The following is a 14,766-nucleotide window of genomic DNA, read 5'->3' as shown; positions in this document are numbered from 1 at the left end:
GAATGCAAAAGTCAGTGGGTCAAACAAAACAATACATTTAGAATGTGTTCAGTAGCTATGCATCCTCAACTGGTGAAGGACATCAATTTGTCTTAGCGTATTCTCTGACTCAACTGTGTATGTTGTATTGAGCTATGCATTGCTTTATGATTGGTCACTAGAAAGTCAAAACTGGCTTACTCAGCAAATCTGATTGCTGAGGCAGGTATTTATGGGGAAATCCCTCCACTGCAGAGGAAAGTGACATATGCTGGCCAAAATCCTTCTCAGAATAATTTCTCAGCCACCTGAAGAAGGTTTTCGGGCCAAGGGGGGGGTAGGGATTATAAACCACCTCCTGTTGGACTGATGGATGTAATTCCATCTGTATCGCAACTTATTTGAATCTGGCAATGACATGTAAAGAATACCCCGTTGCCATAATAAGCTCTGTCATATGTAATCTTGCATGTGCAAATTAACAAGCAATGTTAGTAGCAGCCAGAATTTAACCAGCTAAATACAACATTACTGGAATGGGCTTCTGCTTGAACAATGGGGATTTCTTCTCCTCATCCTGACAGATTCTCACATTTCCCACAAATCTCCTCTCAATGACACATTTCAGGAGGAGCTCACAAGGGCTGCAAAAGAGGGGGCATTTGTCCACCAGCAGTGCCTGTTCCACTCGTAGAAGTGGACCATTGGATAGATCCACCCTTTCTACCTCTGCCCTTCCCAATCTCCAGCTCTTACAGTTGAGTGAAAGCAGATGAGACTACAGAACCCAGAGAAATCTTGATCAAAAGTGATTTAATTCTCTCCTTAAATTCTTCTCTTGGCTGTTTTCCAAAAGCAGTACGTCAGGCTGCTGCTATATAAGAATGGGAAGTAATCTGAATAAAGATGAATGAATGGGCGTCAGCAACAAGCCAGGCAAATTCATTTATAGCCTCATAAGAGAGAATAATTTAATTTTTTCTGGAAAATTAGCATGTGGTAGTGGTGGTTGGGGAAATCAAACTGAATTTCTCTTCCTCCACTGTAATGCAACAACTCATTTTTAGGACCACACACATTAGGGTAAATGATTATATAATCAGCAAAAGTATCTAGCTGCTTTACTGTTCAGAGTAGGCATTTAATTTCACCCTAGATATGGAGCTCTTGAATAGCAGAGAAGGTTTTGCTCCAGTTAAGGATTTCATTATCTGCACTGTAAAGTGAGCGCATTTATACCATCAGGAGAAATAAGTTTCCATTCTTTGAGAAAATCTTTAGTATGAATTAGACTGTTAACTTGCTAATATTGCCTGTCCTAAAATATGATCCTTCCCTGACCCCAGAATAGTTAAGTACAAAGGTTCTTATTGTTTTATTATTGCCTGTTAACTTATGTAAGCAAGCTTAGGAGATTTAGTACTGAATCAGGGAGTCAGAATACTTCTAGCAACTTTTTTTCCAAAAGGTCATAACTGGTACATTATTAGAACACAAGCTACGTTATTTTTTTAAGCACAATAATTGATTTTTAAGGACAATATTTATACCATACTGATTAGGGCCAGGGCTTGGAGTCATTATGTGAAACTGATAACATTTTAGCATTACCTATGTTTCTAATAATATGAATGGTGCTAAAGTTTTGGAATACATTATTAGTGTTTTACTAAAAGTTTGCATTTTTTCAAGTTTTCTTCGAAATTCTTTTTTAAAAATAAAAAATGACCAAAAATGCAAAGAGTGAGGCTTAAAAATAACAGTTGATAAATAATTAGTGCTGGCTAGACATGGGCACTTCTTATTCATTTCTCTATTGCCGCGGTGATTCATTCACTGGGCTCCCCACATGCTTAGCTCCATCATCGTCACGCCAATCCCCGAGAGAGCCCAGTTGGTCCTTCCCTGCCTCTCTGAACAGCCGACCACTTCTCCCGGGAAATGAACATGAAATACCTATGTGCTGGCTAAATGGCTCAGTGAGTTATGTATCTGTCTGGGAGTTAATTCCCCACTGTGCCACTCAAGAGAAGAGTCAGCTTATGTAACCTTGGAAAGCTGCACAGTCTTAGAGCACAACCAGAAGAAAGGGATAAGCAGCTTTGAGCACTCTATACTTAGAAAATCTTGGAGTGGGTCACCAAAATCAGAATCATTTTGATGGCACTGAAGTATTACTTTAAATCATTAGTAAATATTGTTCACTGCCTTCAAAATATAACACATTATGTTATGTATCACCTGCTATCGGTCCGCATAGTCAAAGTTATGGTTTTTCCAGTAGCAATGTATGGAAGTGAGAGCTGGACCATAAAGAAGGTTGACCGCCAATGAATGATGCTTTTGAATTGTGGTGCTGGAGCAGACTCTTGAGAGTCCCCTGGACTGCAAAGAGAATAAACCTATCCATTTTGAAGGAAATCAACCCTGAGTGCTCACTGGAAGGACAGATCCTGAAGCTGAGGCTCCAATACTTTGGCCATCTCATGAGAAGACTCCCTGGAAAAGACCCTGATGTTAGAAAAGTGGACGACAGAGGACGAGACGGTTGGACAGTTTCATCGAAGCTACCAACATGAATTTGACCCCACTCTGGGAGGCAGTGGAAGACAGGAGGGCCTGGCGTGCTCTGGTCCATGGGGTCCCAAAAAGTCGAACATGACTTAATGACTAAACAACAAATCACCTGCTATCACTCCCAAAAGTACTGTTGCAGATAACGTCACTAGATATACCTTACTTTCAGGTTCTAATTAAGACAGAAATTGGGGTAAAAAGCAAGCCAGGTTCTAATTCTAATTCTGTCCTAATAAGGACAGAAAGTATGGCAGAAGACAATTCATAGCCTGTCCCAGTATTGGGCTCACCATAAAGCAAAGTGAGGCCCCCTAACACAGACAACAGATTCTGGGTGTCATGAAAGGGCAGTAAATCATTGACTCAAGATCTGACATCAAATGAATCAAGACTTTCTTCCACTCTCCTTCCATTTGCAGCCTCCTGTGAGGTGTGCCTCTCTCCAAAATCAAAGACAGAGAGGGAACAATTGGCTTCTGCTGGATTGATTGGTAATTACCCCAGTCCAGAAAGGTCCCTCCCTGCAAAACCTCTTAAAGGCTACATACGAGGTTGAAAATAATTCAAACAGCAACTTCCGTCCCAAGTCACACTCCTTTGTTATTTCTGTCTGCAGTGCGATTTGGTCCAGGCCTCCTTCAAACCAGCTTGAGGGTGGTACCAAGTTTTACAGCAAATATTTGGATATAAATTGGATTGGACAGTATGTTCACATGATTAAATAACATATATAGAGAGGGAACAGAGGTGTGTGTGTGTGTGTGTGTGTGTGTGTGTGTGTGTGTGTGTGAGAGAGAGAGAGAGAGAGAGACTGTGAAAAGTTACCAAGATACTTTGCAGTTGCAATAAAATATTTGATCTATGAAAGGAAATGACACTTTGATTTTCGAAATTTGCCCTCACTTTCCCCCTATATCTCTCCCTGTAAATAAGTTGAAAGTAGAGGATTCCTGTGGTATTCACACATATTATAGAGTCATTTTATGACTGATAAAAAGTAATGGTAAGAAAAATCACAGCCATCTCATAAGAATATCATCAGCAGCCCATATATGTGGCAAAATGTCATAATTTGTTTATTCATATGCACCAGGAATGTACATAGCTATTTTCTATGGGTCCCCTACATTCATTTTACTCTAGAAAATAACAGTCTAGAATATGTTTCTCTGAGAAGAACTCACTGGCCCAAGGATACCATGCCAGCTTTGTGACTAAGCAAAAGTTTGAATTTGGCTCTGTTTTCCAGGACCAATGTTCTAACCAGTACGCCAAATTTGACATGTATCGATATTAAAAAATAAAAAAGTAATGTGCTTAATTTGCATAAAATAAAAAATATGTATTAATGTGCACAATTGCCAGTTTACATATTAGCTAAATGAGTGTCTAAATCACATAAGCAGCAGGAATATAGCAACCCTACATTAATGCACCAATCATCTCCCTTTTTGATTATTGCAACTTTCTCTCCATTTTGAGCTGATCCATTGATCAAAAAAACTTGTAAAACTCCTCGTATCACTTGGTGAAGAAATAAAATAATAAGGGAAGTTTTGTGCATTTTTTTCCTGATCACAGAAAGCATTGTGTGTAAGTATGTATATTTAATTTACTGATACTATTCCTAAACTGTAAAATGTTCCAGGGGCCTTAGTGGAATCACTTATTTGCTTATGTGTGCATTTGCTTGATCAGTACATTAGTCACAGTTGCTTTAGGGTTCATGCTCGCAAGAGGATGTGAGAAAATCAATATGCTCTATTAAAATAAGCTAAAGATACTTTTCTTCACAGAGCAATCATGTCAAATTTCACTCAATTATTGTTCCCCCGAACTGAACTTAACATATTGCCAACCCCCTCGGTTAACTATCTCTCTAATGGAAGTCTCCATAGAAGAAATGGCTTAAGTACTAACAGTAATGAGAGAAGAGAATAGCCAATGTACAAGATGGCCAATATTTCCTTTCTTGGCAAATCTCTCTTGAATAATTCAGCATAAAATCCATGGGTGCAATCTCTATCTCTCCTGCTGGCTCCTGCCTTCCATTCTCCAGGAATTTTACTGCCTATAACCTGCATATGTTCTGACCTCACAATACTTACTTATGAATGTGTGTGGCGTTAGACCTTGTTGCCCCTGTTTATTTTGGCCCTCACAAAGGTTCATGCCCTTTTCTCTTCTAGCTGCCACCAGGTATTATCCTCCTAATGCCGATTATGTATGTTATACATGTGTGCTGCCAAAGCTAAGGTTTATTGAATTTAGGAATAAGAGGATGAAGTAACAAATATTCGATTATTGTCAAGTAAATCACTAAGGTAAATCACGTATGAACTGTATCAGGTATTAACAAGGATTTGATTATGTATGGGGTTCCAAGTACTTTTATCCTGAACTACTGTATACTTTTAATCAATATTTATCTTATAGTACTTATGATTTCATTCCTGCTTGTTCAATATATTTCAACCTTCTCAATTTTCTCTCTTAACTCTCTCAGCTGAATTCCCTAACCCTCTTCTTCTCTCTCCTAAACCTTAACTGCCATTTCACATCTCCAACTGTCTCTCTGACTCCGCCCCTCTTGCCCTATCTTTGGCTCCTCCCTTTTGATCTTCTGTGATGGACAGGCAGGGATTACATCACCTGTTGGCATTTCGCCACATACCTTCCCCCTTAGAAAGTTTGTTCCATGGAGTAAAACCTACAGTGGTTTGCTCCATGAACAACATAGAAACAGTTTAGTAATATTTCCCACAACCTATAATAGAGTGGTGCCTCGCTTAATGATTGCCTCATTAAACAACAAAACCGCTATACAACAACTGTTTTGCGATCGCTTTTGCGATCGCAAAACAATGTTTTAATAGGCAAAATTCGCTTCCCAACGATCAGTTCCCTGCTTTGGGAACCGATTCTTCGCATTACAACGTTTTTAAAACAGCTGATTGGCAGCTTCAAAGTGGCCGCCCGCTGTGTAAAATGGCTCCCCGCTGTGTTTTTGGACGGATTCCTCACTTTACAAGCACCGAAAATGGCTGCCCCTATGGAGGATCTTCGCTGGACAGTGAGTTTTTCAGCCCATTGGAACACATTGAATGGGGTTTCAATGGGATTTTTTATTTCACTTAACGAGAATTTCACTCTACAGCGACTTCTCTGGAACGGATTATCCTCGTTAAGCGAGGCACCACTGTATCAACACTACTCATTTTAAATCACATTAATACTTAACACCATTAAACTCAATCAACATGTGCATTGCCTTCAATTTCTTTACTACCATTGCTTACCATTATTTCATCTAAAAGAAAGTTACATTTGTAATTACTTATTTTTATTTATACATAACTGGAACAGTTTATTACATTCTAAATTTACTTTCAGTTGTCCATTTATTAATTCTTAGGTCTTCAAGCCCAGGCTTCAGTAACCATCTTTTGAGTTTTCTTTTTCTGTGGATTTCAAATTCTAAATCTTGCAAGTTCCTGGTCCAGTTTGCAAGCTTGTTTTTATAGGATTTCACAGTTCATAACTCCATTAAAGGAAATGAGTCTGTACACAGTTCAAAATGTCCTCTCCACTTGCACAGCCTGATCTTCTGTAATGACCACCCCCTTATATTACACTTACGTGCCATCTATGCAAGGTGTCTCTCACCAGCCTTCAGCTTTCCACTCAGGAACGTAGCCAGATGATGATCTTCCTTGTCATCCTCCTGGCTCAGCACGGCTCTGGGTTCGAATCTGGACACATCAGCGTGGATGGTGAAATCCTTCCGGAACTCTAAAGCTCTCACGATCCAGCTTGTCATCAATGCCTCCTTCAGCTTCCCAAAAGCGTCCTCGCAATTGCTCGTCCCCTGGATATTTTTAGCTTTCTTTTTATGTGTCAGGTCAGATATAGGGGCGGCTATTTCGCTGAACTTTGGTATACACTTTGGAAGTGCATCTCCGGTATCAATTTTGTGCACTACTTCCTTTGCTCCCCCTAGTTTGTTTGAGAAGACTTGTTTGTATCTCATCAGCAAGGCTTTCGCTTCTTTTTATCTCTCAGGGGAAAGTAAGGGGCTGATTTGGACATCTTCAGGGTTATATCTGGGTTTTTGAACTTTTCTGATTTATGCAGTTTCTCTTAGTATAATAAGTAGCATACCTATAGCTGAATTAACTTGTTCACCATCAGAAGACAAATGCAATAAGGAACAGGCCTAGCATAATCATGTGGTAATACTGGGCAGCTATCAAGGCCCCAACACCCTTGAAGGGACCACAGGTAATGTCTGCATCCTGTGTGCCCTTTAAGTAGTTCTTCCCTGGAGACTATGACCAATCATTTACATTTTCCACAGTGTGTCAGAGCAATGCTACACGATGGGCAGTCATCACGTGAAAGTGCAGCAATGATTATGTGCTGGCAGAACAAATCAACATTCTGTAAGGCAATTCTAAAAATGGGGACATTGCAAATAAAAAAATACTGGGCATCAGATCAGCACCGATCTTAGCACAGATGTGGCAGCCAAGCAAATCCTCGGTAAGCATCAATTTTCAAAGAAAAACACACACTGCATGCATCTGAGAGTAAGCTGGAACTAAGTTTTGCAACAAATATCTATACTTTTCCATCGGCCTTGTACCTTAATTGGGATGTGCTGTGCTCCACTGCTGAACGTAAAAGAACATTAGCTCTGAAGGGTGGAAGAAAGGAATCTGGCTGAGACTTCCTTTTCAATACAGTGGCTGGGAGTGCTGTGCATCAGGTTGCTTGGGACCAAAGGCACTCCCAATTCATATATATTGTATAGGGATTCTTGATCCAGTAGCTTCCTGATGTACAGAGAAGTACTTCAGTGCACATACTTAATCTGCAACACCGGTTTCTTCTAAGCATTTGCATTGCTTTTTTGCGCAAGCAATAGATGCCTAGTGAACTTGTTGGAAAAATATTCCTGTCTGGGTGAGAAGTGGTTCATTGATGAAAATGGGAGTCAGCTTCTACGATTTTCTCTTGTTTGGTGTTTCTCTGTGAATGTTGGTAAGCACAAGAGAATATTCTGTAGTAGACCATTTGTTCCCAACCTTGGGTCCCCAGATGTTCTTGAACGAAAACTCACAGAAGCCTAATTGTGTGACCAGGGTTTCTGGGAATTGTACTCCAAGAACATCTGGAGACCCAAGGTTGGGAACCACTGCTGTAGACCATCTTGGCTGCTGCTACAGGTATTGTTAACAACATACCCTCTAATTTTCAGCATTGCCGGGCAGGGCTCCGCCTCTCACACGTGCAACGTCTGCCCTGTGTGCATGCGTGGGGGGTGTCCATTGTGACCAGAACCAAAGGAGCTGCACGGAGGAGGAAGAAAGTTGCACAGAGGGAAGCGGAGTCACATATGTGCAGATGCGCATGCGCACCTTTGATGAAACCTTGGTTGTCAACTTTCAGGGTGCCTTTTGCAATGTAAAGCTTGGCATCCTTTTTCCTGATGCGAACGTGGTAACAATATTGTGCTGCAATAGCTGGCTATTTCCTGGTGTTTTGAGTTGTGGTGCAGAAGCTCAATATCTCACATTCATAACTGTGGGTTTATTTGTTTTTTAAAAGAATTGACTAGAATATTTGAACAGCAACTCCCATTTGCTCAATGTTAGCCATAATACCAGTTGTTATTGCCTGCTAGTGCTATCACAGAAGCTCTCCAGAGCTAATCTAGACAGAAGTGGGCCCACCGGAGGGCCCTTTATTTTATGGCCATCTTCAGGCCTGGAGCTGACAGGGCAGATGATATTTCTTCCTGCCTAGTAGTTAATATACTAGCTGCACATCACAAAAAAAACAGTAAAAATGGGTTTTCCACAGAAATGGAAGAAATGTAGCTCTTCAGTTGGATGATGGCACTCCCTGAAATTTCAGACCAAAATCTTAGATCAGGAGACAGTACAATGTAATGCCATTAGGCCGGTCTTTGTAAAGTCACAGAAATGGAGTAGGCAAGGGTTTGAAGGGGAGCCAGAGTGGTGCTAGCCAGTTAAAATAGCCAGCCAGAGCTAGCAAGGAGAAAACCTGTTTTCAGGGTGTCTAGTCAGGTAGCAAAAAAACCCAGCCACTGATTTTTAAACAAACACACTTAGTCCAACTGATACCAACATCCAGCTGTAAACTACAAACAAATGCCAAGTGGTACTTACATGTCTAAAAAGGAAAGACATTCAAATTTCTAAATGCACTTCCAGGCTTATTCTTATGACAGCAAAGCCTTCCCGTGCTATCAGTCTCAGTGAATTAGACTCAGAGGTATTGCCTCAAGTAGCTAAACTTAGGTGTTTGGATGAGCATGCATTTGTCCAATAAAAACCTGAGAACCTCTGTTATCATTATTCAAACTGTAAGAGCCTTGCCATTTTTCAAATGCACTCTGTGCTACAGGGTATCATTACAACCGTTGAGTTTGCCACTGATGGCAGGAGGTGCAAAGTATTTAATCACAAGCATGGAACTTTCTTCTCATCCCCTGCCAGGTTGATCATTGAGGACCTGCTGAGAATCTTAAAAAGGAGGTCAAGATAAGTGATATTTCTCCCTCCTGCCATCTCAGAGCTCTCGCTTCTTCTCTGCAAGAAAAAGTACTGCCGTTTGCTGTTCCCCAGCCTTATCAGAGAGATCCTGCGGGAGCAATTGTACAGTTACAACAGACTGTGCCGGGATGGCATTTCTTGCAGCGTTTAATTCTCTAGACAAACTGTGACTTTGCCATGACACTGCAGTGACTTGATTTCTGTCCAGGCCTGATAAAACCACGCACGAGCCATGTGTTATACGTAATGATGAGCTACTGCACAGACCCTGGTGATGGCTATAGATCCATTCCACTGTTTGGGATGAAAATAAATTGTGATTGACAAGTTGCAATGTGGGAAACAACAAATATGTGACAGACTCTGTCGGAATGAGCAAAGACATCTTGTGGTGCAGAACTGATACTACTAAAATTCAGGGCCCGGAAAAGTTACTGTTTTTGACCAGTGCCAACAACATCCCCCGGCCAACGTGGTCAGTGCAATCTAAAAAGTAACTGGAGGTCTGCTCAATTTCAACTCCTCCCTTGAAAAAGGACCAAAAACAAACAAACCCTAATCTGCTTTTTGGTTAACTGCAACAACACTTTTACTTACAGTGGACGCTTGGGTTATTTCCTCTTATACAGAACAGAGGTACACCTCCCCACATTTGTCTTTGGAAAGGAGAAAATGTATGGAGGGAAGATGAGTAACAGAGGAACAATGGGAAGGAAGGAGCGCTAACAAGGACTCTGGGGTATGGAAAAATGGTAGAGTTAAGTTAGGGCATGGCATCCAAAAGAAACCTGCAGGACTCTTCCCCCCCCCCCACCTGCCAACTACGTAGTGCTCTCTGTGGAGTGAGTAAGGTAGACAACACAGCAACCAATGGTAGGCATAGCCTGTAAAATGTGTAGCCAGCCTTTTCTTTACTGGCTTTTAGTCTGAAAAATCTTCTATTTTGAAACACCTGAATTGGGTTTTTGATCATATATATATTCCTGGTATCTGTGTTTTAAAATTATTTCAATGGCTGTGCTGGATTGGAATGTGCTTTGAATTTCTATTTCAGTTTTGCAATTTTAAAATTAATTGATTTAATTGCACATAATGCTCCTAATTGCTTTTTTAAAAAATCCTGAGTCTACTGTAGCCTTTTTGCCCTGAATATAAATATTGACTACAGATAACAATAAATATTTCTGATAAGGCAGAAAACATCAAATAGAGAAGAGCAGGGAGTTCATTCGTCCTCCAAGATAGAAATACATTATACGGATAGCTTTGAGCAAAGAGAGCAGACCACACACATATATTGAGGCACTCTGCAAAGTCATAGTCAATTCTTTGAACTTTTGGAAATCATTACCCATCAATCTGACTTCCAAAAAGATGGATCATAATTTGCCTGGCACACATTCAAGTGTCAGTAACATGAGTGTTCTGGGAATTGTAGTTCAAATGTCCTTTCAAGTTACTTATCACAATATCTCAAAGTGACTTTCCCAATTCCAAATGAACTGTACTTTTTCCCTCCATACAACCAGCACGAGATTGACAGCAAGACAAGCTGGGTAAGGACAATATATAGAGCATTTAAGAAAGCATTGTTTTATTGATAATTTGTTAAAAGAAACCAATTGCAGAGTTACAAGATGGGGGATACCTGGCTCAGCAAAACTACGAGCAAGAAGGATCTTGGAATTGTCGTAGATCACAAGCTAAATATGAGCAAACAGTGTGATGTGGCTACAAAAAAGGCAAATGCTATTTTAGGCTGCATTAATAGAAGTATAGTTTCCAAATCCTGTGAGGTGCTAGTCCCCCTCTATTCAGTACTGGTTAGGCCCCACCTTGGGTATTGTGTCCAGTTCTGGACACCACACTTCAAGAAGGATGGTAACAAACTGGAACAAGTTCAGAGGAGGGTGACAAGGATGATCAGGGGGCTGGAAACCAAGCCTTATGAGGAAAGGATTAAAGAATTGGGCCTGTTCAGCCTTGAGAAAAGAAGGCCGAGGGGTGATATGATAGCACTTTTCAAATATTTGAAAGGCTGTCATACAGAGGAAGGGCAAGATCTGTTCTCGATCATCCCAGAGTGCAGGACACACAACAATGAGCTCAAGTTAAAGGAAGCTAGATTTTGCTTGAATATCAGGAAAAACATCCTAAGTGTTAGAGCAGTAAGACAGTGGAACCAGTTACCTTGGGAGTTGGTGAGTGCTCCAACATTGGAGGCATTCAAGAAAAACTTAAATTATAAAACAGTTCCAAATGTTTTTGGCTTATTTTTTTTTAAAATACTGAACATTAAACAGTGTGTAATACTGTACACTGAAACCAACAAAATCCCCAAAGCTCTTGGTGAATAACCATGTTTACCTTGGTAGCAAAATGAGATTAATATGGTTGCCAGTCAAGCATCGAGACAGCATTCCATAAATTATGTTCTACAGATGCGAACCCTGTATCACCACATACTGGACCATCTTCCATATCAGGACATAGAGATGACAGGTGCATAAAGAGAGAGGCATACCCTCAAGTATCCAGTCCAAGGTCATAACATCCATAATATCAAATATCCAGGTCCCAGGACATATAGCTGAGCAACAGTTTGGCAACTAATCTCATGCTCACCAGACCTTGAATCTAGTGATGACTGGAGTCCACTGCAGCTAGTGAAGCAGAGGGTATAGTCTCCAGTGGTGGAGCTGAGGGATCACCCAGAATAATCTAATGCTAGAGAAACTGCTGAAGCTGAGGGATGGACAACCAGGAAACTGCTCATCTTTCCCAAATAAATTAAGTCCAGTGTGGGGAGTTATTTTTGACTTTTTGTTCCACTGCTCTACTGCATATTGTATCCATATATTTGCAATGGGGTGAGATCAAAGAACACACATCTCATGGTATGTTTTTCAAGAAGCTGTCTAGATCCACTGGGGAAAAAACCCTTTTATGGGGTTCATTCTATTGAAAACCAATTCTTTTCCCTAGGTTTTCAATATTGTCTCACAAACCTGGGTCAACATTCAGTAGGCAACCAAGAATGTATGCATATGTATGGTTTAATCTGCACTGCGAATTTTTCAAATTTCTTATTGCAGCAAGCACATTTGTGGATGATGCAGGGCAAAGGATTATCTAGCCTCATGCTTTAGTGTGACCAAAGGAGCAACAAAATCAGGTTCTGACTCACACAGAGACCCCTGCAGATAGTAGAGCAGGGGTGGGCAATTGATTTCTATGGGGGAGTCACATGAAAAATCTGAACTGTGTTCGGGGGCCGAACCAACTTTACTTAAAAATGAAATGAATCAGTGATGTTAAGATTGTTTTTATTTTAAACTTGTTAATCTTCACAAATACTAAAGAGTTTTTTTGCAGTATGTTAAAGATAAGCAACTGATCAACTTTAGACAAAAAAGCTATAAATGGTTTTGATGTTCAAAACTGTCCGCAAGCCGGACAGGAGCAGCTCGCAGGCTGTATGTGGCCCTCGGGCCGCACTTTGCCCAGGTCTGTAGTAGAGGCTTTCTTTCTTCACATCTATCACCTGTCGTACTCAGAAACACAATGAAACAGGGACAGACGGGATGGAACTGGAGTGCTGCTTTCTTTGCATGAACTTTCTCCATGACTTCCAATGCCTTAGGGGTAAAATAACCCCTCATTCAGATTTCCATCAGCGGTCTTTCTCATTAGACTCTTTGACTGAAGGAAGGAAGGAGGGAGGGAAGGTGCGATAAGTGGGACGGAGTGCCGTCCCCAAGTAAGACAACTAAAGAGGTGCAGACCACTCCGCCGCCAACCCCTCCAAGAAAGATACACCAGGGAATAGACACCTGGGAGCTGGAAATGAATCTACGGGGTCTGACTGTGGCAACGCAGACGGAGAGGGAATTAGTGGGAAGAGAAGGGGAGGTCCATAGTGGAGGCGGGAATGGGGATTATAAACGGGGATCACAACAACATACCAGGGGGCTGGGAACTCATCTGGTTTGAGGATCCCTGGACAGGGAAATGTGAAAAGATAAAGGTACCCAGGGAAGAGGCAGATTATCGACGCAGAAAGGGACTAACTCAATGCCTGTCTTACTGGGGTGAGTCCGAGGCGAGGGAGTGGAGGAGACAGTTGAGGAGAAGGAAGCTGTGGCCCGGGAAGCAGAGGCACGTTGAGCATGGCGAGCAGAAGAGGCACAAAGGATGATGTACCTCCAGGACCGTGGGGACACGTTACGGGAGAGGGAGACCAGATATGGCGAGACGACGGAGATGAGGAAACCCTACCATTACTGAGAGAAGAAGGAACTGAAACTGAAGTTCCCAGTTATGACCCATTTGTTCCAGGGCCCTGGGAAGTTAAGTCCCTGAACCCTTCTGACTCAGAACTTTGGTTGCCCTTGTGAGGCCCGTTCGCATCGCAAGAAAAGTTACAGAATGATCTGTTAAAAGACGTTTTGCCGTTGACTAAAGAAATAAACACCAGTTTGGATTTGGGTATGAAAATGACTCCTGGTTTATTTGAACAAAAGTTGGAGGCTAATAACAAACCCTCACAGAAGGAAGGAAGGAAGGCTTACCAATAATGGATACTTGTGACAAAATATAAAAACAATTTATGCAGCAGGTCATGCTAGTTATCTTTGGGCCATTTTGCACCTGGCACCTTGTTGTCTGTGCCAGGTGTGTATTGCTAGTTTTCGTATCAAAACACACATGAATGTGGAATTCTGTGTAGTCTCAAAAATCAGGAGGGCCAGATACTCTATCCATGGATGAAGACATATCCTTTTATTATTACTTCAAAACTGTCAGAACTCAGCCCTGGCAGTAGATAAATGCTGGGACTAATTAAATTCAAATTAAACCCACATTAAGTCCTGTGTTTTCTTTGCTGTTCTTTGGAATTAAAGGTGCTGTATGTCCTCCTATTGGACTATGCTCATTTCCAAAGGCATACTAGCTATTGTTTTAGAATTCTTCATTATTTTATGAAATAATCAATTTGAAGCCTGTGGAAAATTTCAAATAGGATTTGAGATATTCTGTGGGGACTCTCCATAAAATGGAGGCAAAAAATGTACCAAGACATAGGGAAAAAATCTGGCGGATGTGTCAAATGATGAGCAAACAAACCAGCTTCAAATGATGTGTAAACAAACCAGATGAGAACATATTAATTCATGTCAATGCCTCTTTGAATTCATATGTCCTCATCTCCCATGAGTAAAACTAAAAGCCTAAGTATACACAACTGCATCTTTTCCCATAGACTTCCTCTTCCTTTCTGCATCTTTTCATCCCTAGCTCTGTCAAAAAATTGAAAGCAAGAGAGGACTACCTTGTGCTTACAGAGATCTGTAGTACACCATACATGCCAATGGGACTTGATTATAAATTAACAAAGCAGGTTGAAAACAGAGATTTCAAATGACATTGACAGTACAATTGAGAGTATGGGTGCTGTCTGACTTGCTGCGTTGTTCTGAAGGATAGCATTCTTAGCTCAGATAAATACAATTTGTTCTGCTTCTGCAAAAACGATGCTACTTCTACAAATTTTACAGAATTGAAAAGCCCAATACAATCATAGCATAAATCCGGCAGGATCCATTTGAGCAAATATCTTAGTTTCAGT

This window comes from Pogona vitticeps, chromosome 4, assembly GCF_051106095.1.
Source record: "Pogona vitticeps strain Pit_001003342236 chromosome 4, PviZW2.1, whole genome shotgun sequence".
In the NCBI taxonomy this organism is placed as follows: domain Eukaryota; kingdom Metazoa; phylum Chordata; class Lepidosauria; order Squamata; family Agamidae; genus Pogona; species Pogona vitticeps.
Note: the sequence above shows the minus strand (reverse complement) of the source record.